Source organism: Hemiscyllium ocellatum, chromosome 18, assembly GCF_020745735.1.
Source record: "Hemiscyllium ocellatum isolate sHemOce1 chromosome 18, sHemOce1.pat.X.cur, whole genome shotgun sequence".
Lineage (NCBI taxonomy): Eukaryota > Metazoa > Chordata > Chondrichthyes > Orectolobiformes > Hemiscylliidae > Hemiscyllium > Hemiscyllium ocellatum.
The window spans coordinates 76,444,859-76,459,335 of NC_083418.1; the positions used below are offsets into that span (position 1 = coordinate 76,444,859).

Genomic DNA, 14,477 nt, shown 5'->3' on the forward strand with positions numbered 1-14,477 from the left:
TTGAATAGGGAGAATGTGAAGACGGCAGTTGCTGGAGATCAGAGTCGAGAGTGTGGTGCTGGAAAAGCACAGCAGGTCAGACAGCACCTGAGGAGCAGGAGAGTCAACATTTCGAGCATAAGCTCTTCGTCAGGAATGAGATCTCATTCCTGATGAAGAGCTTATGCTCGAAACGTCAACTCTCCTGCTCCTCAGATACTGTCTGACCGACTGTGCTTTTCCAGCACCACACAAGAAACTTTAACATATTTATTCAAATAGAATATTCCTGAAACATCCCACAGAGTTGCGCAGGTGAAAAAAAAGGAATTGCAAGGTGGGCCATGAAATATTTGTATCTTTGTTGGTATTGAGATAAAATCCCATGCAACAGAACCGTCAGAAGGAGAGTCTAGATTAGGGTGGTGCTGGAAAAGCACAGCAGGTCAGGCAGCATCGGAGGAGCAGGAAAATCAACCTTTCAGGCAAAAGCCCTTCATCAGGAAGGAATGCAGAATGCATTCTAGAATGCAGAAGAAGGCCATTCAGCCCCTTGTGCCTGCACTGGCTCTGTCTACTCCAGTTTTATTACCAAGTCTCCTGCCTTTCCCCCCACGTCTTGGCACACCATGACTATCCAAATAACCGTCTAATGCCACCTTAAATGACTCAATGGAACCTGCATTTCAAGGCACTGCATTCCTACCCTGCCTATTCACTGTGTGAAAATGTTTTCCACACCTCACCCGTGCCTCAGTTGTTTTAAATCTGTGCCTTCTCATTTTTATTCCTTTTACAAGAAGAAACAGCTTCACCCTATCTGTGTTACCCAGCCCACTCATGATTTTGAAACCTTCAATCAATTATACCCTAAACAGACGGAACAATTAAAGGTGAAATCTGGATTCCCATTCGCTATCTGGGGTTACGTATTGATTTGTTGACTTATTTGCCTAATATAAACAGTTTGGCAGAAGAGCAGGGACAGAAGGCAAATTCAGCAGCTCTTTCAATGTGAGTAACTGCATTTTGGGGAAACAAAATACGTATACAATTAATGGCAGAACGTATACAATTAATGGCAGCACGTATACAATTAATGGCAGAACGTATACAATTAATGGCATCACGTATACAATTAATGGCAGCACGTATACAATTAATGGCAGGGCGTATACACAATTAATGGCAGGGCGTATACAATTAATGGCAGGACCCTGGTTAGTGTTGTAGAACAAAGAGACCGAGGGGTTCAGGGACATAATTCTTTGAAGTTTGCATCCCATGTAGTCAGGGTGGCTAAGAAGGCGTTTAGTGCACTTGCCTTCATTGCTCAGATCTTTCAGCAGAGGAACTGGGATATCATGTTGATATTGTATAGGATATTGGTGAGGCCTCTTCTGGAGTACTGTATGAGTTCCAGTCACCTTGCTATAGGGAGAATATTATTAAACTCAAGGGGGTTCAGAAGATATTTACCAAGATGTTGGCACGACTGGATGGTTTGACTCACAAGGAGAGGCTGGGACTTTTTTAAATGGAATATGGGAGGTTCAGTGGTGACTTTATAGAGGTTTATAAAATCATGAGGGGTATAGATAAGGTGAATGGCAGGTGTATTTTCCCTACGATGGGATTTGGGTGCATATTTTTAATGTGAGAGGAGAAAAATTTTAAGTAGTAATGGGGGGCATTTTTTTTAACAAAGAGAGAGGTTCACACATGGAATGAACTTCCAGAGGAAGTGATAGATGCGGGTACAGTTATGTTTAAAAGTCATTTAGATAAGTACATGAATATGAAAGGTTTGGAGGAATACGGACCAGGTACAGACAGGTGGGACTTGTTCCGTTTGGGATAATGTTCAGTGTGGATTAGTTGGAACAAAGGGTCTGTTTCTATGCTGTACCTGGTCCATATGACTGGCAGAGATGCAATGGGGTGAATGGCTTCCTTGTGTACTGTGGGATTCAATGTTTGACTGTAAGAGTAACTGTGGCATTTATAACATGGTAGGAATAAGCAGTGGCCGTAAAGGGGTCAGGAGAAGGTATCAAGGCGTGCACAAGGGGATAAAACTGCCAGCAGGAACCTACTGCTTTTTACCCCCAAACTGCAGAAAGAAATGAGAAAGAGAATTATGTGGAATGCAAATTACAAAGACCCGGGTCTAAACTAGGAAGCAGCAACCGTACTCCTCAAGCCTGTTCCTCTCGTCAATAAGATCGTGGAGGGTCTGAGCTACAAACAGGAAAATGCAGAATAGAGCTGTGGCGATGTCAATCAGAATAAACCAGAGAATGGAATTATATCCATTACAGTCCCTGCAATGTTAATGAAGAAAGAGAAAAAGTTAGGATGGACTTTATAATTTTCTGATTCTGCTTTAGGTAATTGGAATAAGCAAGAAGCACCAGGAAAACTATTCCTCTCAGGCTTTTGCATATTTGGAAACTGGGGTGACTAATTAGAGCTCAAAGCATTAATCCAATCACCAGATGGCATTAGCCGAGCAGAATGTGAAATAAGTGTGCTGCATGTGCGTTTGAAACTCTTGTTAAGATTAATCATAAAATAAATTGAACCACCCTGTGTGCAATTTATTCATTAAAAAAATGAAAACTAACGTAAAATCTTGCTTAGAAAGGCTGTGTGTCTGATACATTGAGAGTCCAGCAAAGCTCACTGCAAGAATAGAATAGAATCCCTACAGTGTGGAAACAGGCCCTTCGGCCCAACAAGTCCATACTGGCCCTTCGAAGAATAACCCACCCAGACCCATTAACCTATCCTATTACTCTACATTTAGCCCTGACTAATGCACCTAACCTACAAATCCCTAAAGACTATGGAGTATTTAGCATGTAGTAGAAAGTGAGGACTGCAGATCAGAGTCCAGAATGGGGTGCTGGAAAAGTATAGTAGGTCAGGCAGCATCCAAGGAGCAGAAGAGTTGACCTTTCAGGCAAAAGACCTTCATCAGACTATTTAGCACGGCCAATTCACCTAACCTGTACATCTTTACACCCGGAGGAAACAGGGAATATGTGCAAATTCCACACAGACAGTCACTTGAGGTTAGAATCGAACTTGGGACCCAGGTTCAATTCCATCCTCAGAAAACAGTCTGTGTGGAATTTGCATCTTCTTCCTGTGTCTGTGTAGGTTTCCACTGCATACCCTGGCTTCCACCCCAGTCCAAAGATGTGCAGGCTAGATGGATTGGCCATGTAAATTGTCCCACTGTGTCCTGTGTTGTGCAGGTGAGGTGGATTACCCATGGGGAATGCAGGATTATAGGGAATGGGAAATACTCTTTGGACTCAATGGGCTGAATGGTCTGCTTCCAGACTGTAGGGATTCTCTGACTCTGCCCCCACAGCCCTCTACAGCAACAAGCTCATAAGATTCACAAACCTCAGAGAAGAAAGATTTTCTTCTCTTTGCCAAGCAAGATGAAAGATTCTTGCTTCTCCCAAGTCTATTAATCTTTCTTTCACTCTTTAAAGTTACCCACGTTAATCATTTATCTTGTCTTGCTTTAGCAGAAAAAGGCTGCCCAGGCCATGATCCACCAAATCTTGCTACCCAAACACTTCATCATCCTGGGAGCTATCAATTGACCCAAAACTGAACTGAATTTGAAATACAAATATGGTGACTACAAGAACAGGTCAGAGGCTAGGAATACTAAGGTGAGCAACTCACCCCCTGAATCCCCAAAGCCTGTCCACCATCTCCAAGGCATGAGTCAGGAGTGTGACAGAATACTCCCCACGTGTCTGAATGGGTGAAGCTCCAACAATATTCAAGAAGCTTGACACCATCCAGGTCAAAGCAATCAGCTTGATTAGCATCACTCCCTACACCACCAACGCTCAGCGGAAGCACAGTGTAACATTTACACGTCACAATGCAGGAATTGACAAAGATCTTTAGACAGCTCCTTCCAAACCCATAAGATTGCCTAGAAGGATAAACACAGCAGACACATGGAAAACCACCCCCTATATGTTCCCACTCACCATTCTGATTTGAAAATATATTGCTATTCTTTCAATGATGTTTGGTCAAAATCCTGTAAATCCCTCCCTATGATGTGGAGGTGCTGGTGTTAGTCTGTAGTGGATAAGGTCAGAAGTCAGATGACATCAGGTTATAGTCTAAGGTGACTTCACCTGATGAAGGAGCTGCACTCTGAAAGCTTGTGATTTCACATAAATCTGTCGGACTATAACCTGGTATCATGTGACTTCTGACTATCCCCTTCGCCCAGGGAATTGAGCAAGTGGACAGTTCAAAACCATCTTCTCAAGGACAACTGAGCATGGGCAATAAATTCAGGGCTAGACAGTGGCACCTATGTCCCAGAAGGGAAGAAATAAACAGATTCCAACATCAATTACGCAGTGCCCTTAAATCAAAAAATGACCCAGGTTTCTTGACAGAGGTGTAAGAGAAAACATGTTTGTGAGTTGCTGCAAGATGGAGTAACAGTTGAAAACATGGTCAAAGCATTTTCAGAGGATGATAAAGGAGGAGAGAGGTGCTTATGATGAATGTTCAGCGTGTGGTTGAAAGAATGGTGAGCGGAAAAAGGCAACGGGTGAGATACAGCATAACTGGTGAAAGCACAAAAACAGCACAAAGAGAAATCTACCCTCAACTGAACATGAGTGAGAAAATCCAACAATGTAGAAATTTATTTTTAAGTTTTAAAATCCATCCGAGAATCAACTACAATTTCACTGCAAATATTTCCATTAACCCCCTTACACAATCTGTCTGTTCCTCAGTCTGTGATCCGATGCGCTCTACCTCTTCCATTGTCTTCTTTCCCACATCATTCTTTCAACTCACACCCTGAACATTCACCATTAACACCTCTCTCCTCCTTTATCATCCTCTGAAAACGTGACTCAGTGGTAAGCAACACTGCTGCACAGCACCACTGCTGCACAGCACCAGGGACCCGGGTTTGATTCCAGCCTCGGGTGACTACCTGTGTGGAATTTGCATATTCTCCCTGAGTCTGCGTGGGTTTCCTCCGGGTACTCTGGTTTCCTCCCACAGTCTAAAGATCTGCAGGTTAGGTGAACTGGGCATGCTAAACTGCCCATAGTGTTCAGGGATATCTAGGTTAGTTGCATTAGTCGGGGGTGAAGAAAGGGGAATGGGTGGATTACTCTTTGGAGGGTCGTTGTGGACTTGTTGGGCTGTAGGGGTTCCATAAAATGCTTTGACTGTTACTCCTTCTTGCAGAATCTCACAAGCATGTTTTCTCTTACAACTCTGTCAAGAAACCTCGTTCATTTCTCGACTTAAGGGCACTGTGTAAATTACTGTTGAAAACAAAAGTTGGAATCTGTTTCCCACATAATTAATGCACAGAGCTTTCAACTATTCAAAAATGCATCAAAAGAAACACTGTGTCATGATAAAAATATCAGCTCAATTTCTGTGGATTTGTTCCAATATATAAATGTGCATTTTTAAATTTCAAGAGTATATTTGTAACTAGAATTGCAGCACCTCATGCACTGAAATTTTATTCCCCTAATTATTATGCAGCGTTGAAGAAATCATTAATGTAAAAGGTTCTGCATGAACAATTTCTAATCATTTCAATCCCACAATTAGATTCCAGTCATTGCTAAAAGTTGGATTATATTCCCATATTACACGCAATGCTCTTCTGACCCCAGCTACCACCTTGGCTTACGTGCATCTACAGCTGGTACATCTCTCTAGAGGCTATGCTCCAAATGAGTTTTGAATCAAATTAAAAACATAATAACACATTGGATCAAAGAGCTGCTGATTGGAGGGAGTGCCTCAATTTTTCCATGTGCATTCTAGGCATGCAACATACTTTTATATTTAATACATTCATGGGCTGTGAGTGTCACTGGCTCAAATAGTGTTTATTTTCCCATCCCCAATTGCCCAGAGCCAGCTAAGACTCAAGCCACATTGCTGGAGCAACAGTGATTAGCAGTGCTGCCTCACAGCACAAGGGACCAAGGTTCAATTCCAGCCTCGGGGAACTGTCTGTGTGGAGTTTGCACATTCTCCCCGTGTCTGCGTGGGTTTTCTCTGGGTACTGTGGTTTCCTCCCAAACACCAAAGATGTGCAGGTTCAAGTGGATTGGTCATAATAAATTGCCTACAGTGTCCAGGTTGGGTGGATTAGCCATGGAAAAGGCAGACTTATTGGGGATAGTGAGTCTGGGTGGGGTGCTCTTCAGAGAGTCGGTATGGGCTTGTTGGGCTTAATGGTCTGTTTCCACACTGCAGGGATTCTATGCTGTGGGCCTGAAGCCAAATGTAGGCCAGACCAGGTAAGGATGGCAGATTTCTTTTAGGACCAGACTTTTTTTTCCCCACTGTCAATAAATTCATGGTCATCATTAGACTCTGAAAGCCAGATTTTCTATTGAATTCAAATTCCACCATAAGCAGGATTCAAACCCAGGTCACCCGAATATTACCTGTGGTTTTTAGATTGACATGAGACCATTGACTCCCCTGAAAACATAAAATCTATTCCTTTGGATGTGGGTGGGGATAACGTAATGCGAAAGTGCAATGGTCAACAAACACTTACTGAGCAACAATGATCAGGTAGAAAGTAAGAATGGATGTAAGTTATACCTGCACTGCTCAACTCTTATGAAACTGCCCAATATAATATACAACAGTTGTAAACTGCTAATGTGCATTTAGATTCAGCTGCACGGATAACTGCTCATAAAATATTACAAATCTCTCGAGCTATTGGTACAGAAATTTTTCTTTTGGAATTGTATCCTATCATAGCTACTTAAATGTTTACAATGTATTGTCAGAGTGAATTAAGTGAGAGATGTCAAGTTAATTAATAATAAACTGTGATTATTTGGGAAGCATCCCAATTTTCCTGATGCCATTATAAATATGACGGGTGAAAAGGTTTCAGAAATAAGGTGTAATCCTTCCTTGATCAACACCAGCGTGAGAAGTGCAGTACCAGAAAGAATCAACAATCCAAAAGGAACAGGCCCAGCACCAATTTCCCAGGGGATCTACCTCTGAGCAGCAAATGTGACCTTTCAACCTTCCCCATCAGCTCAAAATCAGAATGATTCCAATTTCAAAATGAGGGTCAGGGAAGAGAATGCCTTTAGGGAGCAGGTGGACTTATTGAGATGGAGAACTTAGTTCCTCGTGTTAACTTGAATTATTGCACCTTACAGGGATGATAAATTATTGATAACCGTGTTTCACACCAGGACCTTGAAATGTTAACATGGGGGGGATGAACGAGGTGTCATAGTTTCAGAACGAGGGGTCATTCAGTTGAGAGAGATGAGAGAGAGTTTCTCTCAGAGGGAACATGGGCAATGAAGTTGATGAGGATTGTTACTGAGAATGTGTACGCTTGGGGCTCCACCAAGAGGCTAAGCAAACACTCACTTGCTGAGGAGCAATCACTGTTGACTTCCATTGGGTTGGAAGTAAGATAAGCTCAATGGAGATACAAATGACTGCAACCAGCCCTGGAGTGAGCAGGGTCAGTGTTCCTAGGAGAAAGTGAGGACTGCAGATGCTGGAGACCAGAGTTGAAAAGTGTGTTGCTGGAAAAGCGCAGCAGGCCAGGCAGCATCAGTGTTCCCTTCTGTGAGGTAGGGAGTTTCCATTTAAAGCTGAAAACATGTTGCTGGAAAAGCGCAGCAGGTCAGGCAGCATCCAAGGAACAGGAGATTCGATGTTTCGGGCATAAGCCCTTCTTCCTGAAGAACTTATGCCCAAAACGTCGAATCTCCTGTTCCTTGGATGCTGCCTGACCTGCTGCGCTTTTCCAGCAACACATTTTCAGCTCTGATCTCCAGCATCTGCAGACCTCACTTTCTCCTCAAAGTTTCCATTTAAAGTCTGGTAAGGCCTCCCATAGGACAACAGCATCACATGGACGGCCCATACACTGAAGTGGATACACCCTAATGAGTGCCTCATGCTGGATGGGAACCCTAGGCATTACTGTAATCTGCTGTATGGACCCCAAACACTCTTGACCACACCATACATCATCAAGGATCATCGCCACTCCTCGCTGTGACACACAGTAAGTAGTGTCTTGCCGTCTGGAAAGATTCACTCTAGTTGTACCTTTTGAGATACAATTGTCTGCACATAGTGCAGATTTTGCTCACTCTACACTTTAGACAATAGAACCTCATTAAGGATGGTTAGGCTCTGCAGCTTCAATGTTGTGGTTGCGGCTAAACAAATACAAAGCTGATGATGAATGGTGAATTATATTTAAAATCCATGATGATGTTTTTACAGCAATGCTTCACCTCTGTCCTCTCAGAAGACATTATCTCTTTCCTTCCCACTATGTCTCAGTGCAGTCCCAGGTTCTGCATTTGTGCTGGAGGGACCCCGCTGTACAATGGAGTCCATTGGCCTCAGAGCTTTGGTCACGTGACCCTGGGAGAAGCTTGTGCCCGGACAGCCCAGACACACGGAGGGTCTTCTGCCCAGAGGTGGGTGCACCCTCCTTCAGGGCTGAGGTTGAGGGAGGACGGAGGTGGAAGGCACATCTGGAGAGTCCTGAAAGTAGTGTCTTGCTGGGTGGGGGCAGGAGGGGGCATCTGGTTCCTCCTACAGCCGGGTGCCCACTAGCACACCCTGTCTTCTGGTGAGGAAGGGACATCTTAAATGAAGTCAAGGTCCCTCATTTCCTGCTGTCACCCCACTCGCTCTTGGAGCTCAGCACCAAAGACTAGATCAATGGAGTGCCAATCCGTGTATCTCTCAAGTAGACCCCTGAAGCTGCTGGATCTGGGTCTCCACGGCAGCTGCCAACCTGCCCACGGAGGCGGACAGATGGTCACATGCCCAAGGCATCAGGATGCCAACCTCATTGCTGCTGGCCCACAGCCTGTGTGTCAGCCTTTCCGACAGCCCTGCCTACTGCTCCCGTGTCTGCTTCTGCAAAGTAACATCGGGGAATCCTCGCTTGCCTGGGCCTGACCGGGTATTTGGTCTCCGGCCATCTTCTGAGTGCCAGTGACCTGGGGCACTTCTCCCCTGACCATCTGTAGAGATGTGGCAGTGAAGTATTCACCAACTGGAGCTCCCAATTCTAATCCAGTCAATGTAACCAATGAGGTGCCAGTGTCTGAGCTGGGTGGAGACTGAAGGGATAGCCTAGTTGGTGGGGGCTTCCTCTGAGGGTTCCATGCTGTATATTGGCAGCACCATTCCCTTGATCACAGAGCCCAAAGTAATGCTGCGGGAGACAGCAGAGAGAATGTCAACATTTGGACAGGTGAATAGTACAGAGTGTGGACGATGGGAGAGTAGCACAGCCATGGACATATATTCTTATTTGGTTGCTGGGGCATGGATGATGTCCTGATGACTGGTCCCAGTTCTCAGTCAGCTACAGTCACGATCACTGCCTCCGAGAGATGAGAAACAAAATGTCAGGCACCCCAGCCACCCTGGCACTTTCAGCCCCTACAATGAGCTGTTTTTCTCCAGGAATGAGAGAAACATGAGTGACGTAAAAGTTGGTGACACAGCTGTTAGGATAGGAAACAGGTGGGGACGTGTCTCGAGCATGTGAGTCGACATCATAGAGGGCATGCAGGGTCAATGGTGTTGAGAGTTTGCGGTGGATGAGCAAGGGTGAGGGAAGACGTTGCATGCTATACTGAGAATGGTGGAGCATGAGCCTTGATGGGAGGTGGGTGTGGTAAGAGGGCGGGAGTAGGGGGAGAGGTAGCACAGGGAGAAGATGATGTCACACACCCTTCTGGGGCAGAGAAAGTCATTGACCCTCTTGTGAGATTGCTTCACATTTCTCTGGAAGGATAAAGCTGCCCTCACCCCGGGTGGCAACCGTGGCCCAGGCTGGGCAGGGTCTGGTGCCTTGCCATCTTCTGCTAACCCTCGGTGAAGAGGTTGTATCGCCTAATCACCAGGACCTTCAGCTCCCAGTCTGCAAAATAGAGCGCCAATGTCCCTGCGTCTGTTATGTCCAACTCTGCAGGACTGCTCCAAAGTGCTGGGAGCTGGAATCACGCAATCTCCTGTCAGTGGTGAGCATTCTACTGACATGGAGTGGGAGATCCGGGCTCTCACTGGCATACCACTGAATTAATGAGGCAAGTTTGGGATAATAGTGCAAGAAAACTCATTGAAAGAAACTCAAACACAACAACGCTCAGCTAATTTCTGGCAACATTCAGCCCAATGTTTCTCTCTCCACAGCTGCTGTGGTTCTCTAGCACTTGCTGTCTTCATTCCAAAACTTGCAGTACATTGTTTTTATTCCGATAATAGAAGTTGTAGGCTGAATACTTTCCTTTTGTAATCAAAATTTGTTCACTAGGAAACCTCTCAGAATCATAAATGGGTTATAGACGGAATTTCTCTTTTGCACAGTAGAAAACTACAAAAAGGGACACTGTTCTGATAATTTGCCTTAATATTGATTTTCCATAGTCAGAAAATTCCACTTGCTTGAAGAGATCAGATTAAGACTGACCTGCACCCCAATTTCAATTTAAGAAAAGATCAAAGAGTCAACATTAAAAGAAATTTTATTCGGCTGAAGGGATTCTCAGCTCGAAAGAAATGCATCATAATTCTCTGCAGTGTGTCACTCTGCAACATTAAATGTGATCCCTAAGTTAGTTTTGTTGACATTTTAAAATTTTTAAAGCACATCTCCAAGGTAAAGTGAAGGACAATTAAACCTGCCAAGCTCTCCCTCCATCATTCTTGTCAAGTTCCATGTAATATAACCATCACTATGTGGAATGATAGAGTCAATACACTGGAGTGTCAATTAACTATTCAACATCTTTTGAGTCTGATGATTGATGTCTGCATAAGGGATGGTCAAAGTGAGATGTTCGAGATTGTTAAAGGAATTAATGGGATAGATAGACCCACTGATACAGGTGCCAGCTTAATAAGGCAGACATTAATACAAGAGAAGCATAGGAACAGGAGTAGGCCATTCAGCCCCTCAATGAGTTTGGATCTTGGCTGATCTGTGGCTAAACCTGCCTTTGGCCCATATTTGTAATACCTTTGCTGAACAAAAATCCCAGATTTAAAATCAAAAACTGATCTAGAATTCACTGTCATTGTCGAAGAGGTAAATCATTGAGCAAAGCCATTCATCACAAAGAATGCTGTAAATCTGGAACACTCTTCTGCTGAAAATGCTTTCAGAAACAGATCAATTGACCATTATGAAATGGAGTATTATAGGGTTTTATTTTAGCTAAAGGTATTCATGGTTATGGAACTGAAGGGTTAAAATATAAATCACTGAATGATTGAAGTGAATGTGGGACACGCTCAAGGGACTGAATGACCAATGCTGCAATTCTATTGATGCCCATTTATGAGAATACAAGTTCACATTGATGTGCATACTTGAATGCTGAGTTGCTCTGTAGCACTTTGATCAGATGGGCCAATAGGCTAAGGAGTGGGAGATGGAGTTTAATTTAGAAAAATGTCAGGTGTTACATTTTGGAACGACAAATCAGAGAAGGACTTATATACTTAATGGTAGGGTCCTGGGAAGTGTTGTCAAACCAGGAGACCTTGGGGTGCAGGCTTATCGTTCCATGAGGGTAGAGTTGCAAGTAGACAGTCGTGTGAAGAAGGTAAAAAGTGAGGTCTGCAGATGCTGGAGATCAGAGCTGAAAATGTGATGCTGGTTAAAGCACAGCAGGTCAGGCAATATCCAAGGAACAGGAAATTTGACGTTTCGGGCCAGAGCCCTTCATCAGGAATGAGGAGAGGGTGCCAGGCAGGCTAAGATAAAAGGTAGGGAGGAGGGACATGGGGGAGGGGCGATGGAGATGTGATAGGTGGAAGGAGGTCAAGGTGAGGGTGATAGGCCGGAGTGGGGTGGGGGCGGAGAGGTCAGGAAGAGGATTGCAGGTTAGGAGGGCGGTGCTGAGTTCAAGGGAATCGACTGAGACAAGGTGGGGGGAGAGGAAATGAGGAAACTGGAGAAATCCGAGTTCATCCCTTGTGGCTGGAGGGTTCCCAGGCGGAAGATGAGGTGCTCTTCCTCCAACCGTCGTGTTGTTATGTTCTGGCGATGGAGGTGTCCAAGGACCTGCATGTCTTCGGTGGAGGGGGAGGGAGAGTTAAAGTGTTGAGCCACGGGGTGGTTGGGTTGGTTGGTTCGGGCATCCCAGAGGTGTTCCCTGAAGCGTTCTGCAAGTAGGCGGCCTGTCTCCCCAATATAGAGGAGGCCACATCGGGTGCAGCGGATGCAATAGATGATGTGTGTGGAGGTGCAGGTGAATTTATGGCGGATATGGAAGGATCCCTTGGGGCCTTGGAGAGAAGTAAGGGAGGAGGTGTGGGCGCAAGTTTTGCATTTCTTGCGGTTGCAGGGGAAGGTGCCGGGAGTGGAGGTTGAGTTGGTGGGGGGTGTGGACCTGACGAGGGAGTCACGAAGGGAGTGGTCTTTGCGGAACGCTGATAGGGGAGGGGAGGGAAATATATCTCTGGTGGTGGGGTCCGTTTGGAGTTGGCGGAAATGATGGCGGATGATACGCTGTATACAGAGGTTGGTGGGGTGGTAGGTGAGAACCAGTGGGGTTCTGTCTTGGTGGCGGTTGGAGGGGCGGGGCTCAAGGGCGGAGGAGCGGGAAGTGGAGGAGATGCGGTGGAGGGCATCGTCGATCACGTGGAGGAGATGCGGTGGAGGGCATCGTCGATCACGTAGGAGGAGATGCGGTGGAGGTGATCGACGATGCCCTCCACCGCATCTCCTCCACGTGATCGACGATGCCCTCCACCGCATCTCCTCCACTTCCCGCTCCTCCGCCCTTGAGCCCCGCCCCTCCAACCGCCACCAAGACAGAACCCCACTGGTTCTCGAGTAAAAAATGAGGTCTGCAGATGCTGGAGATCACAGCTGCAAATGTGTTGCTGGTCAAAGCACAGCAGGCCAGGCAGCATCTCAGGAATAGAGATGCTGCCTGGCCTGCGGTGCTTTGACCAGCAACACATTTGCAGCACCCACTGGTTCTCACCTACCACCCCACCAACCTCCGTATACAACGTATCATCCGCCGTCATTTCCGTCAACTCCAAACGGACCCCACCACCAGGGATATATTTCCCTCCCCTCCCCTATCAGCATTCCGCAAAGACCACTCCCTTCGTGACTCCCTCGTCAGGTCCACACCCCCCACCAACTCAACCTCCACTCCCGGCACCTTCCCCTGCAACCGCAGGAAATGCAAAACTTGCGCCCACACCTCCTCCCTTACTTCTCTCCAAGGCCCCAAGGGATCCTTCCACATCTGCCACAAATTCACCTGCACCTCCACACACATCATCTATTGCATCCGCTGCACCCGATGTGGCCTCCTCTATATTGGGGAGACAGGCCGCCTACTTGCAGAACGCTTCAGGGAACACCTCTGGGATGCCCGAACCAACCAACCCAACCACCCCGTGGCTCAACACTTTAACTCTCCCTCCCACTCCACCGAAGACATGCAGGTCCTTGGACGCCTCCATCGCCAGAACATAACAACACGACGGTTGGAGGAAGAGCGCCTCATCTTCCGCCTGAGAACCCTCCAGCCACAAGGGATGAACTCGGATTTCTCCAGTTTCCTCATTTCCCCTCCCCCCACCTTGTCTCAGTCGATTCCCTTGAACTCAGCACCGCCCTCCTAACCTGCAATCCTCTTCCTGACCTCTCCGCCTCCACCCCACTCCAGCCTATCACCCTCACCTTGACCTCCTTCCACCTATCACATCTCCATCGCCCCTCCCCCAAGTCCCTCCTCCCTACCTTTTATCTTAGCCTGCCTGGCACCCTCTCCTCATTCCTGATGAAGGGCTCTGGCCCGAAACGTCGAATTTCCTGTTCCTTGGATGCTGCCTAACCTGCTGTGCTTTAACCAGCAACACATTTTCAGCGTGTGAAGAAGGTGTTTGGTACACTTACTTTTGATAGTCAGTACATTGAATGTAGGAGTTAGTATGTCAGTTACAGCTGTACAGGACATTAGTTAGGCCACTTTTGTAATCTTGCATTCAATTCTGGTCTCTCTGCTATAGAAAAGATGTTGTTAAACTTGAAAGAGTTGAGAAAAGATTTACAGGGATGTTGCCAGGGTTAGAGGGTTTGAGCTTCCTGTGATGCTAGCTGGTACAATTATAACATTTAAAAGACATCTGGATGGGTACATGAATAGGAAGGGTGTAGAGGGATATGGGCCAAATGCTTACAAATGGGACTAGATTAATATAGGATATTAGATTAGATTAGATTACTTATAGTGTGGAAACAGGCCCTTCGGCCTAACAAGTCCACACCGACCCTCCGAAGTGCAACCCACCCATACCCCTACATTTACACCTTATCTAACACTATGGCAATTTAGCATGGCCAATTCACCTGACGTGCACATCTTTGGACTGTAGGAGGAAACCGGAGCACCCGGAGG

General features: G+C 46.0%; 1 protein-coding gene across 3 annotated transcripts in view; it reads right to left on the bottom strand.

Moving 5' to 3' along the window:
* Nucleotides 1-14,477, bottom strand: part of LOC132824275 (protein kinase C-binding protein NELL1-like) — a 994,503-nt gene that overhangs the window by 813,972 nt on the left and 166,054 nt on the right. The window lies entirely within an intron of this gene.